Here is a 25,392-nt window from a genome sequence, read left to right as displayed (position 1 = left end):
AGGAGTTAAGTATTTATATATGCAAGACACCCAAATCCTATCATGACTATAATTTCTTTTAAGAAAATATTTTAAGAAAATCAGCATATTAGTTATCTCTTACTGCTTAGTGGTATTATCCCTAACTTAGTGGCTTAGAACATCATACATTTATTATTTCATAGTTTCTGCAGTTCAGAAGTCAGGTCACAGTTTGGCTACTGCAGGGTATCAAAAGCCTGCAGTTAAGATGCCAGCTGGAGCTGCTGACTTACCTGAGGTTTGACTGGGGAAGGTTCTGTTTCTGCCAACCTATTTGTTGGCAGCATTCAGTTATTAAGTAAATAAAATTTGTATTATTAAATAATATAATAAAGAATATGGTGGTACCAATGTAACTTGAGCAGGGTAGAATAAATTTTAAGAAAACCAAGCATTAGCAATGTTTTCTTTCTAATGCAAGAAACACTAGTTAGCTATTTTGACTGGGCTATTGCATCATGTGTCAGATAATTTGGATCAAATTATTGATTTATTTATTAGCTATTAATTATCAAGTCAGATGAAGTCTTGAAATAATAATCCTGAATCATCCAAGAGTACTCTAAATGTATCCTATTATCTTAGACCTAGGATCAAGTTGGCCAAAGAAAATAATTAGAAAAGTATCATAAAGGCAGAATCACCAAGACTTGTCTAATATAGAGGAAGAAAGAGACAGAAGCCATGTGTGAGATTAAGATTTCAGGTGGAAGTTACACAGGAATACGGATGGAATTTGTGTTTGTTTGTGGATAGGTAAATCACAGAAAATGACAGGACACTTTTTTGGAAATGATATCTATTTTTCAAATAATTTATGCCTGTCCACTATTCCCTTCCCCTGCATTTTGATTGTAATGAATGTTAATTTGAAATAGAAAATCTGTGCTGTTGTTCAGGGTGTTTTAGAAAAATTAATTTTTAAGTATTAAATGTAATGCAAATTACTTGTATTTTTTATAAAGAGCAGTTGTTTGATCAGATGCTTATTCTTTCACTATTATTTCATTTCTAGAATAAAAGGGCCTTTTGGTTTTTTCAGGTTACTTTTCAGAGAAAAGATATTGAGCTGCTTACAATATTTTTTTTTCCAGCTGGTACCAGAGAATGAGCCCAGCACCACATACATGGGAAGCAGGCACTCAAACACTGAGAAAAGACATTATCTCTGATTTCATGGAATTTAGAAATGTGCAACTAATCCATCCACACCATATGGAAATACAACCAAGATGGCATATTCCAGTAAGCCAGTAAGCAGATTGGGATTTCCTGGGATTTGCCTATGGTGATTTTTTAAAAAATCGCTTCCTGCTGTTATGTAGGAAAATTCTATCAATTTCTATATATAAGTTCTGTATCCTGCCAACTTGCTTAAATCTCTTAAACTTGTAATAGATTTTAGATGCCCTTGGATTTTCTATGTTATCCAATCATATTATCTGGCAATTTTCTTTCTTCCTCTCTAATTTTTTTATATCTTATATTGAATAGATTGAATAGAAACATAATAATGGGCATCCTAATCTTGTTCTTCACTTTAAAGAGAAAGTTCTCAGTTTTGTCATTAAGTATGATATTTTGAGTGAGTTTTCTGAAAGATAACCATGTAAAGTTAAGGAAATTTCCTTCTGTTCCTGGTTTTGCTAAAAATTTTTTATTAGAAATCATTGCTGAATTTTATTGAATGATTTTTCTGCATTGACTGAAACAATGGGAAAAACTTTCCCTTTATTCTGTTAATAGGATGACTTATGTGATAAATCCCATGTATTCTTGGGATAACCCAAGTTGTTCAGGATGCCTTGTGTGTGCATGCATGTAAGCATTGTTGGACTTCATCTGTTATTTAGGCTTTTGTGTTTTTGTTAAGGGACAAAATTAACGTAAGTTATTTCTTCTCATGCTATCATTTTCTAATAAATTCTCATGCATCAGTTAACTTTGACCTGGATGAGATTGATGGCTGCACTGACATGTCTGGTGTTTGTCAGCCTCAGCTTAGGAGGCTTATTTCTGCTCCTTGTAGTTTCTAAACCTCTAGTAGGCGAGCCCAGGTTTTTCACATGGTGGTTTCAGGGTTCCCAAGGGGAGCAAGAAAAAACAAGCCCAAATATACAGGCATTTGTCAGATCTTTGCTTGTAGCACATTTGCTATTGTCTGATTGGCCAAAGCAAGTTCTAAGGCCAAGTGTAAAAACAATGTGAGGGAGGGGATCACAAAGACTGAGAATTGTAGTGGCCATTTCTTCAAATAACTTATACATCTTATCTCTTACTTGATTCTGAGCTGGTTCTAGTTCTTCCAGGGCCAAGGACCAAGAATTTCATACAGTCACTTTCTAATCATTCCATAACCCAGGTCCTAGACTAAACTAAAACCTCTTCAAGCAGCTTTTGGCATGAAGAGTGGCAGAAAAATCATTTTAAAGACGTGAAGATAGCAGCTAATAAAACAATGAACATACTGCAGCACGTGGTAGCCAGCATCTATTCTTCCTTTATTCCTTCATAAATGATTATTAGGTACCTATTACTTGCCAGACATTATGCTAGAAATTGGGATAAAATTAGAAGGAACATAGTTCAGAGTTGAGGCAAGCAAAAGGACTGAAATTCTGATGAAAAACAGGAGTGTGCATATAGAAGGGGGTGAAACTATTTTAGGAACAGTATGATTGGTAAGAATTTTTAAAATCTTGTTATTTTGTCATTTCTGTTTTAGTTTGCCAAAGGGCTGCCAATGCAAAGTACCAGAAATGGGCTGGCTTTTAAAAAGGGATTTATTTGGGGTAAAAGCGTACAGTTCCAAGGTCATAAAAAGTCCAAATCAAGGCACCATAAGAGGTGCTTTCTCACCAAAGTCAGCTACTGTATATTATATATGTTAAAAATGTAATAATATATAATAATACATAATAAAACATAATACTAGTATATTATTATGTTAAAATGTTTATTTTAGTATATATAGAAAATATCAAATTTGAAACGGTGACTATCTCTGAGGAGGGAGATCAGAGGAAAGGAATGATGGGGACTCTTTAAAAATTGTTTATATATGACTTGGGTACAATTTGAATTTTTGAAAAAGATTGTTTATTACTTTGATAATTGAAACATCTTTCTAGAAAAGATCAGGCTAGACACCTAACCTGAATGCTCACCTCAGAAATGCTGGGATAGTCACGTATTCCATCAAGATTTCTATGTGCATGGGGACCCTATCGTAGGATAAACGGTAAAGGGACTTTGAGACTGATGGTCGGATTCTGGCATTCCTGGGTTATATAAGACAACAGGGAGGAGATAATGAGTTTCTGAACCTTTGGGATCAGTATGCCTCCAGGAAGGCAGGACTGTACTGAGAGGAGAAAAATTATTTGAGTGCTCAACACATGTGTGGTGGTGACTCCTCAGCTGGCTCTCCCCCTGCCATTTCCACTCTACAGAGCTTATTCTTTGCTCCTTTCCTGAGGGAACTAAGCAAAAGAGACGGGCCCTCATAAAAGTTTAAAAGTAACTGTAATTCACTGCTTTCTTGGGCTTCAAAGACTTGACAAAAATGTGATTCCTTCTTGTAGGACTTCTTCAGTGGTGGCAGCAGGAACAGTGGATCCAAGCAGTCAAGGAACTTCTGTGTGACCACGATGCTGGTGTGCAGTGGGTTTCCAGGCATGAATTCGATGAAGCAGTGCAGAAAACCCCAGCAGCCATCAAAGGACCATCCAGAAGGGAGTGGACTGGGAGGCCAGGGTATCAAATATCATCTTTTGAGGTAGGTGGGTACAAAAACCTTTACACTTATTATCTGAGCATCATAGATACCCAGACTGGTTGTAGCCCAGGGAAACAAGAGCACGGGGAAACAAAGAAGGTGGTGGAGAACCTCAAGGCACAAATGATTGCTTTCAGTAATGCCGCTATGATTCCAGGAGTTCATGCTGTTCTCCCTTGTGTTCCCAAAGCACTGTGTTTGTGCCAGCGAGAATTGCTTAGGTCAGCCCGTCTCCCTCCCTCCTTAGACTAAACTCCTGGAGGTCAGAAACCATGATATGTGTAGTTTATTTATATTGTCTTACATATTTGTATAACTCACATCATTTAGTCCAGTGTGTGTCTGACATCTTTATTTAATCCAATGATGAGCCTGAGCTGACATATATAATAAAGAAGAGAAGCTATGAAATTAAACCAAGTGATATTAACCAGGGGCTGAAGCCAAAAGAAGGGTTTATACAAATTGTAGCAATTCTTTTTGAATCAGGATCAGATATAGAAAAAGGAGTTTGGGATAATACAATTATTTCTTTGTTAGTCTTTAAATCCACAAAGAAATAAATATATTGCATTTTGTCCTGAGTAGTGATCAAATAGCTCAGAAAGTGGCTGTGGGTGAACTATTATGTAGCAGTGACAACCTGATTGAATTTATAATCCAGAAGGAGAGGAAAAATAAGAAAAAAAATCCGTTAAGATGCTTTATTTTGAAAAGGAAAAAAGACTAAACTTACATTGAAATAAATACCTGTAGTTACATTTAAAAAATAAAAAGGGAACCTAACATTTTAAAAATACCTTCATGTGAAATGAATGTCACCAATTTTACAAATTAGATGTTGTAGGACAAATCATATTTGTTCACTAGAGCAGTGAAAGAAACCAAGAAAAAGGGCTTCATGGGAGAAAAAAGGAGATTCTACAAATTGCAGAAACAGTAAAGCATGTTAAGTTTGTGAGATAAAGTTCACATCAGAATTAGGCAGCAGTTCAAGGAAAACCTATGGATGCAGTAGATTTTGACTACTATCAGCCTTTGAGTAGGTTGCACACCACAAACAATTCTAACGTTGAGATTTTGTGAAACTGAGGGTGACATTTAGTCAAGGGCAGATTGTTGTCTTTGAGACAGAAAACGTATAAGGTTAAATGGGTGCCTTTTATGGTAGGAAGTTCAGAGGGCAATGCTTTCCAACATCTTTATGAATGACCTGGACAGACAAAACCTTCAAGTTTTCAAATAAAATGGAGCCCCTCTGAGAAGTGAAATATAGGATGATCTTCAGTCATGCCATGCGAACCATCATAAATGTACCAGAGAAGCCTCAGTGTAGGCATGGGCCCCAAAATGCACTTGGGGATGATGACGAGGTTTATATTTTAAAGATGTTAGGCTTCAAGCCCATAAGTAATGTTCAAAGAAAAAGACCTACAAATTGAGTAGTTCTAGACCAATGGTTCTCAAACATTTTAGTCCCCAAACCATAAACCGAAAGTGTGTTGAGGACCCCATAGAGATTTGTTTATGTAAGTTATGTGAGTCAACACTTAGAAATTAAAATTCAGAAACATTTAAAAATATTTCTTTGTTTAAAATAACAATAAATCGATTATATGTTAACATAAATAAAACAATTTAAATTAAAAATAACCATATTTCTAAAACATCTTTCCAAAATATCAACAGCAGCATTGTCTTATATTTTTGCAAATCTCTTTAATATATGATTTAATAGAAGAACACTGGATGCTTATATTTGTTTCTACATTTAAGCTGTTGCAAAGTTGTTTTGATTGAAATATATGAAGAAAATCTGGCCTCACACAGATATAGAGTGTGAAAGAAGGAGATTTTAATAACCTCAGATAGTAGTGGACATTCTTTGATACTACACCAAAATGAACCAAGTGATAGTTTTTAGAGGTTGGTTGTACTGTGGAATCTGAAACCATATCAATTAGCTTTTCATGTTCTATTATTTTAAAAGCCATTGGCTCATCTTGCTCTTTGTACGTATTTTAACCTATGAATGATTTTTTTAAAAAAGATTTATTTATTTTAAAATTTATTTCTCTCCCCTTCCCTGCCTCCCCCCCCCAGTTGTCTGCTCTCTGTGTCCATTCGCTGTGTGTTCTTCTGTGTCCGCTTGTATTCTTGTCAGCGGCACGGGAATCTGTGTCTTTTTATTGTGTCATCTTGCTGCATCAGCTCTCTGTGTGTGAGGCACCATTCCTGGGCAGGCTGCACTTTTCTCATGCTGGGCAGCTCTCCTTATGGGGTGCACTTCTTGTGTGGGGGGCTCCCCTATGCAGGGAACATCCCTGCGTGGCATGGCACTGGTTGTGCACATCAGTACTGCATGTGGGCCAGCTCATCACATGGGTCAGGAAGCCCTGGGTTTGAACGCTGGACCTCCCATGTGGTAGGTGGATACTCTATCTGTTGAGCCAAAATCCGCTTTCCAGTATGAATGATTTTTGTAAAATGTTAATTATTTATTGAAAAATATTGGCTTATTGATTTTTGTAGGTCTTCCAAATGTTGGTATGTCTCATTTTATAATATTAAAAAACAAAAACCCACATTTGTTAATATCTCCACAGATTCCATTAGAAAAAGTCTTTAGGTTTTCCAAAATTCTAATTTTTGACTGAAAATGGAAAACTGTCAGTTTTATCCTTGAAGTGATAGACTCACTTTATTCATTTTTGAGAAAATGTCTGCCAAATACTAACCTCTGAATAGCCATAGTTTTCCTGTCAGTCATTCTTTCAAGTGAAACTGGTGTTCCATGAAAAAAGCAATGAGCTTGGCTTGCAGCTCAATAGTACAAGTGCTTTTCCTCAAGACAATCCTTGGGTTTATAATGCAGCAGAAATGATTTATGTGTAGATCTCATTTTGTCACACAGAATAGTAAAAGGATGTATTCTCAAGGGTCAAAACTTAGTAAAATTAATAACTTTTATTTCTTCATCAAGGACATTCTTAAGTGAAATTGGCATGTTTTCTTTACTGCGAATATATGGTATTAAGAATTCAACTATTAATGCTAAAGGGCCAGCTGTTTTAACCACCATTGCTTTTGCACCATCAGGGCCGATGCCATCTCAGTTACAAATGCAAATAATATCTTGGTATTATTATGAAATAGTTTTTACTTTGCTGACCTTCTGAGAGGTCTCAGATATCTCAGGGATTGTGGACCACACTTTCAGAACCACATTCTTAGACAATCTGGGAATATATTGCTTCACTTAAAATAACCAAGAAAATGCTGACTAGTATCAGCCTAGTACTGGAAATTAAACAAAATATTTTAGAAAATATTTAAGTGTTCTCTGCTTCTCTAAAAACAGGCCTCTTTTGTAGTCTAAATACCTTTCTTTCCACATAAGGAAAATTACTTGGGAATAGTAACTAAAATTATTTAGGGTTTTAGGAACCATTGATAAGAGGAGAAAGATGAAAATAGTTAAGCTCTTACTTTGGAAAGAGAAGTGGTTTGGCTAAAGTTTAAAAAGGCATGATTTCATTTCACTGGTATTTATCAAGAACCTGTAGAGCTTTATGTGTTACATAAAGAGGCATATATCTAGGTCCCTGCTCCTAAGAACTGGAGTGTAGTTGGCAAGGTAGGATATATAACTCTAATAAGGAAAATGAGAATTGGAGAGCTAAATGGAGATATAAGACAACAATATCAGAATTGCTACAAGGTAATATGTGATAAAAAACCAGATGAATGGTACAGTCTGGGCCCTGCAGGATCAAGTGTGTCTCACCAGAACCAAGTCAAGCCATCCCCTTGCCCTACCTCTGGCAGTTCTGCCACCTAGCAGGGTAGAAGGAGCTCTTTCCTCACTGATATGGTGAGGTGGTTATGGGGCTCTTAACTTGTGTTTGTTCCACTAAATTTTCCTTGCTGTTCTTAGCTTTTAGGGTATTGGCAGGGCTGTACTTCAGAAGCAATTTGAGGTCTCACTATTTTCCTTGCTTTTGTGAAATCCTGAACATTTAAATTGAGATGAGTATGCTAAGTAGCAAGGGTGGAGAAGGAAGAATTCAAAGCAAGTGAGAAGAAGCAGTTCCTGAAGACTGGGATGGGGCTGAATGAAGTTGGTGAGGCTGAGCCCTGGACCTTCTTTTTTTTCTTTTTCTTTTTTCTTTTCTCTTTTTCCTTTGTAGCTTCCTTTATTATTCTGGATCAAACTTAGTTTCACTGTTTCTTTTTCTTTTCTTCCCTCCCTCCCTTCTTTCCTCCTTCCCTCCCTCTCTTCCTTCCTTCATTCCTACTTTCCTTCCTTCCCATGGTCAATAGTTTACTTTATGGTTTTCACTTTACACTGCACAATTTTATAGGTTATGACAAATGTATAATGGCCTGTATCTGTCATTAGAATATCATGCAGATCAATTCCAATGTCCCCAAAATGCCCCATGTTATACCTATTCTTTTCTCTCCCTCCTCTCAGAACCTCTGGTGACCAGTCTTTGTGTCAATGTTACAAGTTCTTCCATTACTAGAATAATAAGTCTATTTTGGTCCACAGTTGCATTCCCCTCTTACGTTTGTTCATTCCTCAGTTTTGAGGATTTGGGGATGGTGATGCTCACTCTGCTTCTGATCAAGAGGAGGCTTAGAACCTGTGGGGCAGATGGATGGAACTGTCTTGCTTGCAGTTGTAGATACTCTCTGTTTTTTGGAATGGACCTTGTCCATCATCAGCCTTTGTTAGTTGTCCTGGGCGAATATAATGAACTGGAGAGTCAATGTTCGCTGCAACTCTGCTGAGATTCAGGGCTCAACTGGCATATGAAAAGCCTGAAGATCTAAGTTTCTGGGACATATATTTAATGGGTATATTACAATTTTAGGTTCAAATAAAAGGAGCAGAAAAACCATGTAGGAAAATTATAAATGAGTCTAACTCTGATACATGGGGAGATAAATTATCATATATTCCAAGGTAAAGCCACTGGTGGGGTACTGATTTCCTGGCGTTGTTTCCATACCTACTGTGTCCAGATGTCTCTAGCATCCTCAGGAGCACCCCTGCTTGAGGCACTGTTTACTGTGGCAGTCAATGAGATCCTCCTGAGACATGCATAAGCGTAACCTCTGAATGACCTCCCGACTCACTTTGAAATCTCTTAGCCATGAAATCTCATCTGTATTTAATAGTTCCTCTTTGGTCAATGTCTTTTCCCAAATGCATCACTAGTTGGCCCTAGGGAATAATCCCTCTGTGCCAGGGAGGCCCATCCCCAGGACTCATGTCCCATCCCGGAGGGAGTGGGGAGGGGCAGGCAGTGAGCTTATATGCTGAGTTTGGCTTAGAGAGAGGCCACATTTGATGCAACAAGGAGGGTTTCAGAAAGTAACTCTTAGGCAATATATAATACTAGGCTAAGTTTTGATTTCACAAGAATAAGGTTCATAAGTACAAGTATTAACATCCAGGGCCTGGTGTATTAGTCTGTCCTCCTTTGCTAGGCACTGCCCATGTACTCCAGAGATTCTTGCCACTATTAGAGAATATAGCAGGATGGAAACTCAATATTCTGTTAGTTATTGGGTGGGTCTTCATCCACTCAGACCATATGCCATGACCACATGAACACATTTGCATTCCATAGAGGCATGCCCCAGGTGAATCCATTCCCACACATCCCACCACCACAGACACCCCACACCAGTGATCCTCCCTACCACAGTCACAACTCTTATGTAATCCAAAACCTCCCCAAAAACAGAGTCCCCACAGAAAATTTTTTGCATTGTGCCTTTCATCACTGTAAGATCAGTTATCTTTTATGTCTATTCACAATTTCTTGTATATATTCCCCTGGAATCTTATTTTTTTCACTTTATTTTCAAAGAAGATTTAAGTTACAGAAAAGTCACATAGAAAATACAGGGACTATCCATATACAGGGAATTCCCATATAATCCCCTTTGCCGCTCACATTTTCCCCTATTAATAGCATCTTACATGAGTATGGTACATTTGTTACAATTGATGAAAAAATATTAAAGCATTGTTACTAACTATGGTCAATGGTTTATACTATGGTTTACATTTGGCACCATACAGTTTTATAGGTTTTGACAAAATGTATAATGACCTGTGTCTGTCATTGCAAAATCATGCAGAACCATTCTAATGCCCTAAAAAATGCCCTGTGTTCCATCTATTCTTCCCTCCCCTTCCCTCAGAATCTATGGTAACCACTAAGTTTCAATTTTTGAGCTATAAGATTCATAGTTTCATGCATTAACATTGAGGACTTGACATACTTGTCTGCTTTCTTTTATAAGGCATTGCCTATGTACTCAAGATATTCTTGCCCTTCTATTTGAGAACATAGCAGGACTCCCCAAGATGGGAGTTTAATATTTTCGTGTTTATTGTCTGTGTCTCCACCAACTGAGATAACATCCTATGACAAGATGAATACATTCATATTCCATAGAAACATGCCCAGGTACACCCTATCCTACCCCCACCCCTATCAATGACACCCTGAACCCGTGACCCTCCCCTGCCTATTTGCCAAAAAGCATTCCCACCATTGTAGTTTCAACCACAGACCTATAATTCCCTAGAATTCACCTATTCCTTCCTCCAGCCCTCCCCCAATTCCATGAATAGTCCAGCCCAATCCCCTCCCACCCTGCTCAACCTCACATTCCAGCACTGTTGGCCACTCACATCCCTGTACCACCACCACCTCCATCCACTACCAAACCACCCCCTTCCACCTTATCATAGGTTTTGCCTATATTGAGCATTGGCTCTACTCCACTCATGGTCTCCTAATAACATATCTTCCACACTCTATCTCTGTGAATCTGACTGAGGACCTTCTTGAACTACTTTTAAACTCTGCTATTTACTTTCTCACTACCCATGTCTTTTTATTCTGACTAGTTAGAAAGCTCTCTTTTAATACTCAGCATGCAGTGCCTATACCATGTTTTGCAGCTAGATGCCAATCCCATGTTACTTTCTAATATATCTTAGGTTCATGGAGAGTTGATGGGATTTTAGAGTTGGAGGAGTAGAAACTAAGATTACTTCATAGTGACCCTGAAGATTTGCTTGGGAAGATTCAGTCATGTTCCTTTTGTTGAACATGAAGGAGAAAATAAATAAAACATGATTTAAGGAAAGGTACTTTCCCAGGTAGAATGCTTGAAAAGGTCTAAGTCAGGAGCAGACTTTAAGGCTGTGAACAGCAAGCATGTCAAAACCTGATGGAAAGTTCCCACAAAGGCTGTAGTTGAACATTGGCTTATTTGTCAGTGTGATGACAAAATGCCTTATGTCAGGCTGCCTTGGGAGGATGCCCTGGGTTTGCTAGGGATTGTGAACAGGACTCACACTAAGAGAGAGAAGAAAGGGCATGGGGAGAGAAAGGGAGACGGATAAAATGAGACGGTCAAAAAACAACTGAGACTGAAGAGTGAGAGAGGTGGTTTTCTAGTGTACATACAAAATTCAAACTGAATCCAATCTTTCACCTTGTTCTGCCAGCTCTCCATAGGTTGTGTGTTTGCTAATCACCCCAGCTGTGGAGCTGGAAGGTCTTCTTTCTCAGTTGGCAGGCACCTTTCATTAACTCTGTTAGTGGCTTGTTTGGCCTGTTCTCAGTTGGATAACTAAGGACCTTTTCCAAAAAATTGGAATTCCTACCTTTCTAGACATGGTGGGGGATAGGTAAGCCTACTATTCCCTACTGCATTATGGGAAGGAATTTTTCCAAGGAAAGAGAGTTGAGGTGCAAAAACTTGGTTCAGGGACAGGCCTGAGAAGTGGGGTCATTTTGAATATAAATAGACATACACAAGATTTTTTTCATGAGAACTTAATGTGTCAAGTATAAAAAAGAGCCACTAACTCGGAGATATTTTCAATACATATAAACTAACAAACAAACGATAGTATTCTGAATATATGGGTAAAGAATTCTTAAGAATTAAGGACAACTCAATAGAAAAATGGACAAAATATATTAATAGGCATTTCACAGAAGAATAAACACAAATGATCAATAAACATATGGAAATGTTCTCAATTCCATTATTAATTAGGGAAAAGCCAATTAAATCAATAATAGGATACTAATTAAAGATCACCAGTTAGGCAAAAATTAGTTTGAAATTACCACCTGAGAAGCAAGGATGTGGAACAATGAGATCTTTCATACAATACTGGGACAAGGGTTGATTGGAAAATAGTTTCCCATTACTAAATAAAACTGAATATTGCATACTCTATGACTCAGGGATTCTCCCTGGGCACTAGAGGAACTCTTGCCTCTGTGCATCAGGAAAGATGTAAGCTCCTGGTAAAAGATGTAATGTTCTGGTGAACTTAAAGACATATGTTCATAGCAGCATTGTTTGATAATTTTTTTAAAAATTGGAAAAGCCCAAAGTCCATGAACAGTAAAATAAATACTTGAGGTATATTCACACAACAGAAAACTCTATAACCATGAAAAATTATCATAGGTAAATCTCAAAAGCAATACTGAGTGATAAAATCAAGCAATGGCAATATATTGTTTAGGGATACTGTTTAAGTTTGTTAAATGCTACCAAAGCAATCTGCAGAAATGAGTTGGCTTTTACAATAGGATTTATTAGGATAAAAGCTTATAGCTCTGAGGTCATGAAAGTGTCCAAATCAAGGAATCATCTAAGGGTGCTTTCTCACTAAGCTGTACCTGTGAGTAATCAGGCACATGGCAGGGCACAATGGTGGTCTGCCATTCTCTGCCTTCTGCAAAGTCCTGGTCTCCCCAAGCTACAGCTGTGAACAATCACGCACAGGGCAGCTCACCTCTGCCCTCGCCTCCAGGTCTCATTGCTTTCAGCTTCTGGCTAAAATGGCTTCCTTGGCTTCCAGGGTTTTCTCTCTCAGCTTCTGGGTTTCTCTCTGTCTCCGCAGGTTTTTTTCTGAGCCTGAGGCCTTTTGTTCCTCCATTTATAAAGGATACGAGTGAGAGGATTAAGACCCACCCTGGGTCATGCCCTACTGAAGTAACCTAATCAAAAGGAAGATCCAGGAATTAGATTTGACCCAACAGATAGGGCATCTGCCTGCCACATGGGAGGTCCAAGGTTCAAACCCAGGGCCTCCTTGACCCGTGTGGAGCTGGTACACACTCAGTGCTAATGTGCACAAGGAGTGCCATGCTGTGCAGGGGTGTCCCCCGTGTAGGGGAGCTCCACGTGCAAGGAGTGCACCCCATAAGGAGAGCTGCCCAGCATGAAAAAAAGTGCAGCCTGCCCAGGAATGGTGCTGCACACATGGAGAGCTGACACAGCAAGATGACGCAACAAAAAGAGACACAGATTCCCGGTGCTGCTGACAAGAATACAAGCAGACACAGAACACATGGCAAATGAACACAGAAAGCAGACAATTGGGGGGCGGGGGGGGAAGGGGAGACATAAATAAAAAATAAATCTTTAAAAAAAAAAAGGAAGTTCACTTAACTGAACCTAATCAAATTGTCCCATCTACTGTAAGTTTACATGCACGGGAATGGACTATCTCCAAGAACAGGATTTTCTTGGGTCCACAAAAGACTTAAACTGCCACAGATACCAACTCCTATGACAAAACTATATAGACACAAAGGAATAATTAGTATGAAATCTAGGGTAGTGATTACTTTTAGGGAAGGAAGAAGAGAGAGGAATTGATTGTAAAAAAGTATTTAGGAGATTTCTAAGGAATTGGGAATGTTATAGTTCTCAAGCTGGGTTAATTTTTTATTATTATTGTTTGTTATTATTATATATTATGATATAACTTGCAATAAAATATAATTTGGAAGAATAATTTGACTGAGAAATTGTTGTGGGAAACTGGATTACCTGTTCCTTATTGTAAATGTTATACCTGTTCTATTGTAGATGTTGCAGTTGTTCCCTATTATAGATGATGTTGCAGTTCTAATAGCAAACAGCTGCTTGGTAGTTTCCAGTATAAACGAGGTGGAAACTAGGGTTGAGGTGCTCTCAGTTCCAGAAGCTGAGAGTCCCTTGGCCTCATCTTTATCTCCTCTCTTGTGTGTCTCTCTGTCCCTTTATTTCATAAAGTTCTTGTCAAGCCAACCTATCACTGAGCTGACCACAGCAACTGGTGCCCAACATGGGGCCTGAAGGGAAGAAGGCTCACAGCAAGAAATTAATGGTATCTTATTTTCTTGGCTAAAGGTTAATTATGAAAATTTAAAGATATTTATTTTCCCCTCTTTGTAGCCAGGGCAACCCTTTATCCCTTAATAAACGTATCTCTGGTAGATTGTCTCCAAAGATGACACAATCCTTTCCATCTTGCATGTTCTTTTGCAATGAGACTTTGCCACTTCTCCCATCAGGAGAAAGAGAAAGTTTCCTTTCTGATTCTGGATTGGCTCCTGTAACTTGCTTTGACCAATAAAATGTGGTAGAAATGATGTTACATGACTTCCAAGGCTAGGCCTTAAGACTCCTTGCAGCTTCTGTTCTCAACCTCCTGGAATGCTGAGACCACCAAAATACAAAGACATCCAGGAAGGAAACCACACAGAAAGAGAAGCCCAGTTGTCTCAGCTGTCTCAACTGAGCTACTCCCAAGCCAATCCACCAACCGAACATAGCCACATGAATTAGGTCAGGTGAGACCAGCGGAACTACCCAACTATCCCCGCCCCCCCCCCAAAAAAAATCAGGAGACATAATAAATCATTGTTGTTTTAACTTACTAAGTTGTGGAGTGGTGTGTTAAGCAGCAATAGATAATGACTATAGTCCCCATAATAAAGTGTAATAGGTGGAGAAGTTCCCTATAAGAAAACATGAAGACAGTCTACCTAGAGATAGTCCAGTGCCAGATAGATGATGGAGAATCAGCAGTGGGCAGTGGAATCATATTATAGGACAACCAATGGTGATAACAGCAACTATAGAATTAGGTCCGGGTCCTGCTTCATTTTCCAGCATGAGTCCTAGGATTCCTGTATGCTCCTACTAAATGGGGGCTATCACCAATGACTTATAATAGATACCTCTGACATCATGATATGTAGACTTGAAGCCAGATTTCATTTAACTTAGAAAAAATAAGGACATGTAACATTTCTTACATATGACTGTCCTGAGTAATTCACATCTCTTATACCAGCATGTGGGGCTGGGTTTATCCTCTGACTCCTTCTTACTTCCTATCCCTCCTTAGGATCTGGGCTAGAACCTTGGTAGAGATGGTGATAAGAAGACTAGTAAGTTCTAAAGTAAATGGAGAAACAAAAGACATAAGACTGAACTGGTCACATTAGTGGAGATGAAGGGAATTTTCTTCAATGAGGGAGTTGACTATTGGCAAAGGGTTGGCAAAGGTTGAATCATGGGATTAAAGATAAAAGTGGACAATGTATTACAAAATGCAAAGGATAAAAGGGCAATGGTGGGGAATCTGGGATGTCACAGCAATTTGGGCAGTGAAACTACACTGGGGCAGTGCTCAGGAACAGAGGCTATCCAGGAAGATTGTTTCCATGAGATTGAGATGCTTCATGCTCTGGGTTTCCTGGTCCCATGGGGAGATGTCTGAGTTGGTGAAAGTAAGACTGGAGAGGCCTGAGGAACCCTGAATCTAGCTATAATTGTGGTAAGGCCCCATTGTGAGAGCCCCAGGGACTCTGAAGGATGACTATGGACAGATTCATGAGTACTATGGGGTTAGGATGAAATAAAGTCTCTTTCAGTCAGTGACTCAGCAGGAAAACAGATGGTACACTCCAAATTGGTCATTAAGGAGGGTTTAGTAAAGGTAGGCAGAGTTTAGGGATGTGCCAAACCCTGCGTAGTAATAGAGGGAGCCTTTACCACCAGCACCCTGAAGGGACAAGGGGAGAAAGCAAGCACCAGAGCGAAGGGGAAAGATGTGTGGAGAGAGCTGCCTGACAGGAGCTGTGAAGCTGTGGCTCTTGTAGGACACCATTGCCTCCTATTTCCTTGCCAGTACATACTGCCCCCTTGGCCAAAGCCAAGTGAAGTCCAAGGGCAAATGGACATGGTTAATGCAGACCAGGTGAGGTCAATCTAAAGGGCTACAGAGCAGAGTGGAGAAGAGAAGAGAATGACTCGGGAGCAGCAAAAGTAAGATAGTGCAGAGCATATTGCAAGGCTGAGTAATATGGCTTTTCATCTTCTTCCAGCAGTGAGGTTCCACTTCCCATGTATAAGCACAGAGAAAAGATAGCGTGGAGATGGGAGTGGGGAGATAACTCGGAAATGGGGTCTTATTTATTTATTTGCACACTGTGTAATAATGTGGTCATTATTTATTTGTAAAAGAATGCTAATATGCATATCTTTTTACAATGTTTTTTTTACTGTTTATAATAATAAAAGAAATATATGTGCACTGCATTGTGGTATATGCATACAGTGGAACATTATTTAGCCATAAAAAGGAATGACGTTGTGATACATGTGACAATGTCAGTGAACCTTGAGGACATCATGTTGAGAGAAATAAGCCAGACACAGAAGGACAAATATTGTGTTATCTCACTGAAATGAGATCATAGAAAAAGCAATTTTATAGTCAGAAACTAGACTACAAGGGGTAGAAAATGGGAAGTTAATGCTTAATTGGTAAAGTTTCTGTTTGGGTTGATGGAAAAGTGCGAATGGATGGGGGAGATGGTAGCACAATGTGAATGTAATTAAGGCCACTGGATTACATATTTGAATGTGATTAAAAGGGGGAAATTTTAGGTGTATATACATGCTACTAGAATAAATTTTTTTAAAAAAACATAGAACTATACAACATAATCAGTGAACCCAATGTAAACTATGGACTATTTTTAGTTGTATAATTATAATAAAATTGTTTCATCAATTTTAACAAAGGTACCCCACTAATGCAAAGTCTTAATGGGGAAAATTGTGTATAAGGAGGGTGAGTAGATGGGAAGTCTGTACTTTCTGCATGACTTTTCTACAAATGTACAACTTCTCTAATTTAAAAAAACAGAGTTTACTCTTTATTATTATAAAATAAGTACATGCTAATTGCAAAAATCTACAAAATACAAAAAAAATATGAAGAAGTAAATAACAATGACAATCCCACCACCATTTGCAGAATAATTTGCAATATAACCTTTTGCATTTTGGTATACATTCTTCTAGTGCTTTTTCTATGTGGATGTATGTGTGTGCATGTGCAAAGTTGTATATGTGTGTTTTCATGTTATATAGCTAGGGTTGATTGAAACGTAATTAAGCAAATTACGAAATTCATTATGCCATGCAACTTCCTGTGGACATGTGGCAAAATCTTAATTTTGTACCATCTTTTCTTTGTAAGGAAGAAAGGAAGTGGAGATACAAATCCAGGCTATCACTTTAACCATTGATGCGAGTATGCTGAGATTAATTAAACTGGAGAATTGATGGGTGCAGTGTGGCATGAGGGGCACATAGTAAATATTTATAAGAATACAGAAATAACTGAGAGTTTTGTAGCATGAACAGTAGCATGAACAAATCAAATTGTACTTGTAACTGAGCAAGGACCTTAGGATAGACATAAAGTTTCTACAGAAAAGCACATAGTCCCGTCAAGTTTAATATTAAGCAGATCCTTTACTTCTCTTTCTTTGTAAAGAAAATGCATGACAGATCCTCGTAATGCTCCACTTATTCCCTATTCTTACCACTGTGAAACTTAGAGCCACAAGGCACAATATGTATCTTAAATGTTAACCAGGGCAGAAAAATTAGAAAAGCTCCACAAACCTCTTCCTAAGGATGAGTCTACGATTATTTTTCTTTGTTTTCAATCATGTCTTTGATCGATTCTCTTTATGTCAAATCTGTATAAAAGCAATAAAAACAAAACAAAACAAAACAAAAAACTTGACAGGGAGGCAGATTTGATGTTGGTTAGTTCTCTGTCCTCTGCCAGCTAACAAAGCCCCTTTTCCTTCCTAGCCTAGTTCGGGGTGTGTGTCTCCTTGCAGTGCAGAGCGACGAGCCTGTGGACCGGTTAGGTCTCCTTTAGTTTGGACCTCAGAGGGAACCAGCGTCCTCGTGAAAACAGTGCAGCTTGGTGGATCCCTGGACCCCCGAGGCAAGATGTTCTGGGCTGGGGCTCTGTGGCTAGCAGAGTGTTTTACTCTGAGTCCCAAAGGGAGTGTCTTGCCCCAGGGATCTAGGATCCTTAAGAGTGTGAAGGAAAACAGGTTCTGTTCTGTGAGTTGTATGTGCTAATTGTATTGTCTCTCTTCTCAGCAGCACAATAACTTCTGCCAACACTGCAAGCGGCAAAGTCACGCTTGGTTTTTGGCTTAGATCAGGGAAAGGAGCAGCCCCTGGCATAAGGAGGTGTTGGCCTTGGTTCTTGGTACTTGTTTGATTAATTTTAACTAGAATGGGAAATAACCAGAGTTCAGAGGGAAAGAGCAACCCCCTAGGCTGCGTTATTAAGCACTGGGAACAATTTGGATATGAACATATGACTAAAAAGAGAAAGTCTTTGTAAGGAAGTCTGGCCTCAAAATGCATTAGAGAATGAACAATAATGGCCAGCTCAGTGTCCTTAGAATATAATAATATTCTACAATTGTAATTGTTCTTTAGGAGATTAAGTAAATGGGCTGAAATTCCTTATATTCAATGTTATATGCCACTAGCACAGAATGAAAAACTTCAGAGGGAATGTTTCAGGCACGGTGTTTTGCCGGTTTGGCAGGCCCCAAAACCCCAATATTAAAAAACCGGAGATGACAAGGACTTGTTAGCTCAATCAGCTAAGGAATTGGTTACTCAACTCTCTACTTCAAAGGAAGAGTTAAATAATTATAAAAATGAGGGAAGCAAAAATCAGAAAAAACTTCTTCCTGATTCAAACCCCACTGACACTGATGAAGTTTTAGATACCATCATTCCTTCAAATACTTCCAGGCCTGGAATTGCCACAGCCCCAATACCTCCTCCACTCCCACATCGGGGGATGGAAACAAACCTGGATTACTGTTAGATGCCCCAGAAATGGCCTCTCCACTCCACACCTGAAGTGATGCATCTTTGGCCAAGGTGCCTCTGCTTCAGGAGGGGAAGGCCAGGGTCAACTTCCCCTCTGACAAGTACCTGTAGGGATAGTTGAGCAAGGACAGCCAAGGGGCTAGCTGTACATGCATGCTCCATTTTCAACATCAGATCTATGTAACTGGAAAGATTGAATCCCTAGCTACAGAGAGGGCCCCAGAAGAATGGAAAATCTTTTCAAATCTGTATTTGGAACTATATTGGACAGACATTTAGTCTTTACTGAATACACATTAAAAATTTTTTTAAATTTCTCTCTCCTTCCCTTCCCTCCCCATTGTCTGTTCTCTGTGTCCATTCGCTGTGTGTTCTCCTGTGTCCGCTTGCATTCTTGTCAGCAGCACTGGGAATCTGTGTCTCTTTTTGTTGCATCATCTTGCTGTGTCGGCTCTCCATGTGTGCTGCGCCACTCATGGGCGGGCTGCGATTTTTTCATGAGAGATGGCTCTTCTTGTGGGGTGCGCTCCTTGTGTGGGGGCTCCCCTACATGGGGGACGCCCCTGCATGGCATGGCACTCCTTGCATGTGGCAGCACTGTGCACGGGCTCGCTCACCACATGGGTCAGGAGGCCCTGGGTACTGAGCCCTGGACCTCCTATATGGTAGGCAGATGCTTTATCAGTTGAGCCACATCCACTTCCCTGAATACAATTTTAACCTCAGAGGAAAAGCAGATTGTACTAGAAAAGGCTCAAGATCATGTTGATTTTCTAGCCAACAGTAATCCTAACAACCCCATTCATGTCCCGGGAAGCCAAGCAGTACCAATAACTGACCCCAATTGGAACCCAATGGAACAAGGGGACTGAACTAAACCAGATTATTACAAAGCTTGCATGATAGTAGTACTCAGGAATGGAGTTCCTAAACAGAAAAATTTAAGCAAAATCCAAGAAATTGTCCAGAAAGCGGATGAATTCCATCTGTGTTCCTTGAGAGACTCCTTGAGGCTTATGACCAGTTCACCGACCTAGACCCAGATGATCCTGTTCATCGGTGCAATGATGACCAGTCTTTTACCTGCCCAAGTGCTCCTGATATCCGCTATAAATTACAAAAAGTAGCAGAACGGCTAGGACTGCCAATTCCTGCCCTGGCAGGAATTGCTTTCAAGGTATATTACAATTGGAAAGCAGCGCAAGACAAGCATCATAAGAAAACAATCGCACCTAAGGCTCATTTAATGCTAACCTTTTAGGAGCAGTCCTGAGCAACACCTTCCAGCAGCAGAGGGGGCCATGAAAGGCAAGACCTCTGGGGCCCCTATAAAACCCTTGGGCCCCCAGCAGTGTGCTTGTTGCAAAGAAGGGCATTGGAAGTGAGACTGTCCCAGTCTCACAAAGAAGGGAGCACAAAGGCTCCTGGCCCCTTGACCCAAAGTCCATAGCTGATGGCGAACAAGGCAGGGATATGGCATGATGCAGCCCAGGGCCACTGATCAGGAAACAATCCTGATCACCCACAAGGAACCTCATGTTTCTCTCCAAGTAAGTGAGAAATTAGTAAATTTTCTGGTGGATACAGGAGCAACTTTTTCAGTTCTAAATAAAAAACTTACTCATAAGACAGAGGAGTTCGTCCCAATTATTGTAGTTTCAGGAATTACCAATGATAGGTTTTTCCTACCATCCCTCCAGTGTCAGGTCAGAGACACCTAATTAAGGCACAAGTTCCTCCACATGCCTGAATGCCCTATTTCTCTCTCCTCGGTCCAGACTTGCTTTCAAAACTACCAGCCTCACTCTCCTCACCCAATGAGATCAACCTACAGTTCCAGAGGTGCATCCTGCAGCCCTGCTAGGTTTGGCAGAATGTACCAAGAAGTTTGGAGTACATGAAGCAAAAAAAACAGGTACCAGCTGAAGTATGGGCACTGGGGACCGCCAGAAGAGCAAGAGTTGTGCAAGAGTGGAGGTAAGGCTGCAACCCAACAGCACACCTCCCACTTAAAACAATACCACTCAGGCACAAAGCAAAAATAGGTATTGCAACCCTGGTTAAAAAGTTGGGACCTAATCAGACCCTGCCAGTCAAACTTTAACATCTTACCAGTCTTAAAACCTAGCACACAAGAATACCATTTTGTGCAATGTTTAAGAGCTGTCAATCAAGTAGTAGATGACATCCATCCAATGGTGCCTAACCCATATACTCCCTTTAGCAATGTTTCAGGGGCTTATGCTTGGTTCACTGTAGATTTAAAAGATGCTTTTCTTTGCATACCCCATAGAAAAAGAATCACAAACACTGTTTGCTGTGAATGGGAAGAGTCTGATACAGGAATAAAACAACATTTTTTGACTATGTTGGCACAGGATTAAAAAATGCTGCTCCAACTCATTTTGGGCAAGCACTCCAATGAATTACATGGAGTACAACTCCAAGAAAGACTTTTCCTTCAATATGTTGATGATATACTCATAGCCAGTAAAACACAAGAAATCTCAAATCAAAACACCATAACAGTACCAAAAGGGCTAGCAGAAAAAAGAAAGTATCTGAAAAGAAAACCCAAATAACACAAACCCATGTTAAATATGTTGGGTTAGAACTGTCAGAGGAACAAGGGGCCTTACTGCCTAGCAGAAAGGATACTTTATGATGAGTAACAGAACCTAGAAACAAGAGCTTAGAGGATTTATAGGCATTACTGGCTATTATAGGCTGTGGGAACCAAATTTTGAACTTATTGCTAAACCCCTATAAGAAACCCTAAAGGGGGAAGAAGATCCCTTAGAATGGATCCCAGAATGCTCTCTACCATTTCAAAACCTTAAAGATCAACATCTGTCAACCCCAACTCTAGGACTCCCTGACCTAATGAAAGAATTTGAACTCTTTGTACCTGAATGGCAAGGCATAACACTAGGAGGATTAGTACCCCTGGCCAGTTGTGTACTTATGAAAGCAACTCAACTCGGTTGCCAGAGTCTAGTCAGCCTGCTTATGAGCAGTAACTGTCATCTGTGATCTTCTCTGGGAAGCAGAAAAGTTCACATTGGGCTCTCCCACCTGACATTATGTTCTGACATTACTAGAACAAAAAGGGGGGTCAATAGTTAATAATGGTCATCTAAGCAAAGGAAGTCTTTTTACTAAACAACCCAAATGTCACATTAAAAACTATAGATAAGCTCAATCTGGCTACCTTATTGCCTGAATTTAATGAAAGACCAAAATGGAAAACTCCCAGGCATAATCGTGTACGACTCCCTGACGAAGTATACTTTAGCTGCCCAGGACTAACAGACATCCCATTACCAGATCCAGACCTAGAATTTATTTACAGGTGGAAGCAGCTACATGGAACATAGAAAAAGCAGAGCTAGCTACTCAGTAGTCACTCTCTCTGAAATATTAGAAGCAAAGACCTTGCCCACAGCACAAAGAGCCGAACTAATTGCTCTCTTAAGGGCCCTACACCTAAGTGCAGGACAAAAGGCAAACAGCTGTACAGACTCCAGATAAACTTTTGCCATCCTACATGAATATGGAGCCATTTGGAAAGAACGTGGTTTATTAACCACTGTCAATAAAATTATTAAACATGTAGACCTCATCTTACAGTTCTTAAGTACAGTTTTACAACCAAAAGAATTGGCAGTTATTCATTGAAATGGACATTAAGCTACTAATAGCAAAGAAACCAAAGGCAATAAATTGGCAGATAAAGCAGCCAGTGAAGTGGCAAAAAAAGGAAATCCCCACCACCACCCTTGCTTTGTTTTACCCAAACCACCCACTATTACCTCACAGTGACTTGAACTAGTGACATCTGGAAAACCTCAGTATACAGAAAAGTACTTCACAAGGACAAAAGAATGGGGATTTACATGTCTAACTAAACGGGGATGGTTACAAAATGAAAATGAATGCAGTGAAATGAGTAAAATTCTTGTCCCAGAAAACCTCCTCAAATCCCTCATAAACACTTTTACCAAATTACACACTATGGATGAGAAGTGCTTTACAAATGGTTCAGCTTCTAAACAGGGCTAACTTATGCCCAACTATTCAAGCTGAACCTGATCAATGTGTAACATGCACTCAAGTCAATCTTTGGCCCTGCCCAAAGTACCAGCTTTAACAACAGATGTTCAGTTTCGGGGATTAGGCAGAGGAGAATATTGGCAAGCTGATTTTTGCCATAATGCCTAAGGTCCCTGGAAATTTCAAGTATCTGCTGGTATTTGTTGACACTTGTACTGGATGGGTGTAAGCTTTAGAATTGAGAAAACTCATGAAGTTGTTAAATTTTGCTAAAAGAAATTATTCCCGGGTTTGGACACGCTCTATCCATTCAAAGCACCAATGGTGCTGCCATCATCTCTAAAGTATCAAAGATGTTTCTGGCTTATTGGGTATTGATTAGCAGCTTTGCTCTTCTTATAGACTGCAATCCACAGGAAAAACACAGCAAATGATCTGAACATTAAAAGAATATCTAGCAAAAATTTGCTTAGAAACCCAGTTAAAATGGGATAAAGCCCTGACCATTATACTCCTGCAATTAAGAATAGCACCCTGAAGCAGACTAGGTTTAAGTCCTTATGAAATGACATATGGAAGGCCATTCCTAAAAGTTGAATGTGATGGAAATATGCATCCTATTCTGAATTAGCCACTATTCAATGTGTAAAATCCCTAGGAGGAACTTCAAATGAAATTCATAACTATGCTTCCAGCTATCTTAAGTTCCCCACAAATTCCTTTACACAGCTATCAACCTGGGGATTGGGTATGGTTAAGGACGTGGGAAAACTTACCCCAAGCACAACTAAATTTCAAATGAGTAGGACTATACCCGCTATTACTTGTCACTCACTCCTTGTCTCTTAAGTTACAGGACATTAAACTGTGGATCTATCATACTAGAGTCAAGCTACAACCAATTCTGCACAGTGACTCTCTACCACTCAGCCAAAAAGCAACTGTTCCCATCAACTGTCCTGAAGAAGCTGAAAGTAAATATACTTGTGAACCTCCAGATGGACTCAAATATTTGTTTAAAAGGAAAAGTCCGGGAAACGGACTTTGGCCCAGTGGTTAGGGCGTCCGTCTACCATATGGGAGGTCCGTGGTTCAAACCCCGGGCCTCCTTGACCCGTGTGGAGCTGGCCCACGCGCAGCGCTGATGCGCGCAAGGAGTGCCGTGCCACGCAAGGGTGTCCCCCGCGTGGGGGAGCCCCACGCGCAAGGAGTGCGCCCGGAAAGCCGCCCAGCGTGAAAAGAGAGAGCAGCCTGCCCAGGAATGGCGCCACCCACATTTCCTGTGCCGCTGACGACAACAGAAGCGGACAAAGAAACAAGACGCAGAAGCGGACAAAGAAACAAGACGCAGCAAATAGACACCAAGAACAGACAACCAGGGGAGGGGGGGAAATTAAATAAATAAATCTTTAAAAAAATAAAATAAAATAAAATAAAAGGAAAAGTCCTTCATAAGTTACAGGTGGTTATTTTATTTGCTATTAATTCCCTTTTTCTTTATTTTCCTAGGATTATGGATCCTGGTTAATTTAATACTTATATTCATTGAAAATTAATTCATAATTAACATGATTACTCAACTTTTACTTAAACTCTCTTTCCTATCTTTAATTATAAATCACAAGGTAATAAACGTTTCCTTTAGTGGGCTCATTCTTACGCTAACTCTAAAACCAGTCTAATTGTTGGATTTGTGGACAGTTGTCAACCTCAAGCATTTCTGGATTACCTTGGTGGGTATCTCCATTACAAGGTACTGATTGGAGAGCTTTAAAATATTTCATAAAAGAAATGCAAAAATGTCGAGGAACATTAAATACTATAGACATAACCAGGGCCTACCCCAATATTGGCCAGTAAACTTAATAAAACCTGGTCATCTGCTCTGATTCTCAAATGATGTTACTACTAAAACTGCTTTATAATATTCTTTTCAATTAGATGATCAAGCCGAAAATTTAACTGTAAGAGAAAAAGATGGACATTTCCAACTTTGGGATGGAATGGTTTGGCTCACTCCAGGTGAGTTAGTTGGCAAACTAAGTCAGGTAACACCCTTATATCAGGAACAACCCTAATCACTCCCAGCAACATAACCCTTCTCTCAGTCATAAATTAGAACACTTATTAACACGAAATTGTCAACAAAAAATCACTTTACAATTAAATGATTAGTTTGGCACTGACTGGGAACACAGACCTGGAATTTACTGCATAGCCCCAAATAACACCAATGGATTTGTGGAACAAATCTGTGGTCATGGTTCCCACCATTGTGGCTAAGAAGGTTTACCATGGGGTTGCCGTGGGTCCAAGGAACTGTTCACACCTCCCACCCATCTGTTGCAACTAACCTACCCCTGTTATAAGCTAGATGGACTCATTCCATCTTTCACTGGTATGATTATCTAGCAGCAACTTTTGTCCCTTCCATAGGAATTGGGATATTATAGCAAGAACAGAAGCTTTGAGCA

The 25,392-nt window shown here is 39.6% G+C and overlaps 1 long non-coding RNA gene across 1 annotated transcript; it reads left to right on the top strand.

Moving 5' to 3' along the window:
* The first annotated feature begins 1,115 nt into the window (after positions 1 to 1,115).
* On the top strand, positions 1,116 to 24,364 carry LOC111761757 (uncharacterized). Its single transcript, XR_009186134.2, has 4 exons — positions 1,116 to 1,274; positions 3,606 to 3,803; positions 20,644 to 20,842; positions 23,769 to 24,364. It is a non-coding gene; the product is annotated as an uncharacterized lncRNA (long non-coding RNA).
* Positions 24,365 to 25,392: the final 1,028 nt, after the last annotated feature.

Source organism: Dasypus novemcinctus, chromosome 6, assembly GCF_030445035.2.
Source record: "Dasypus novemcinctus isolate mDasNov1 chromosome 6, mDasNov1.1.hap2, whole genome shotgun sequence".
Classification (NCBI taxonomy): Eukaryota; Metazoa; Chordata; class Mammalia; order Cingulata; family Dasypodidae; genus Dasypus; species Dasypus novemcinctus.
Note: the sequence above shows the minus strand (reverse complement) of the source record. Positions and strands in the feature narration are given on the sequence as shown.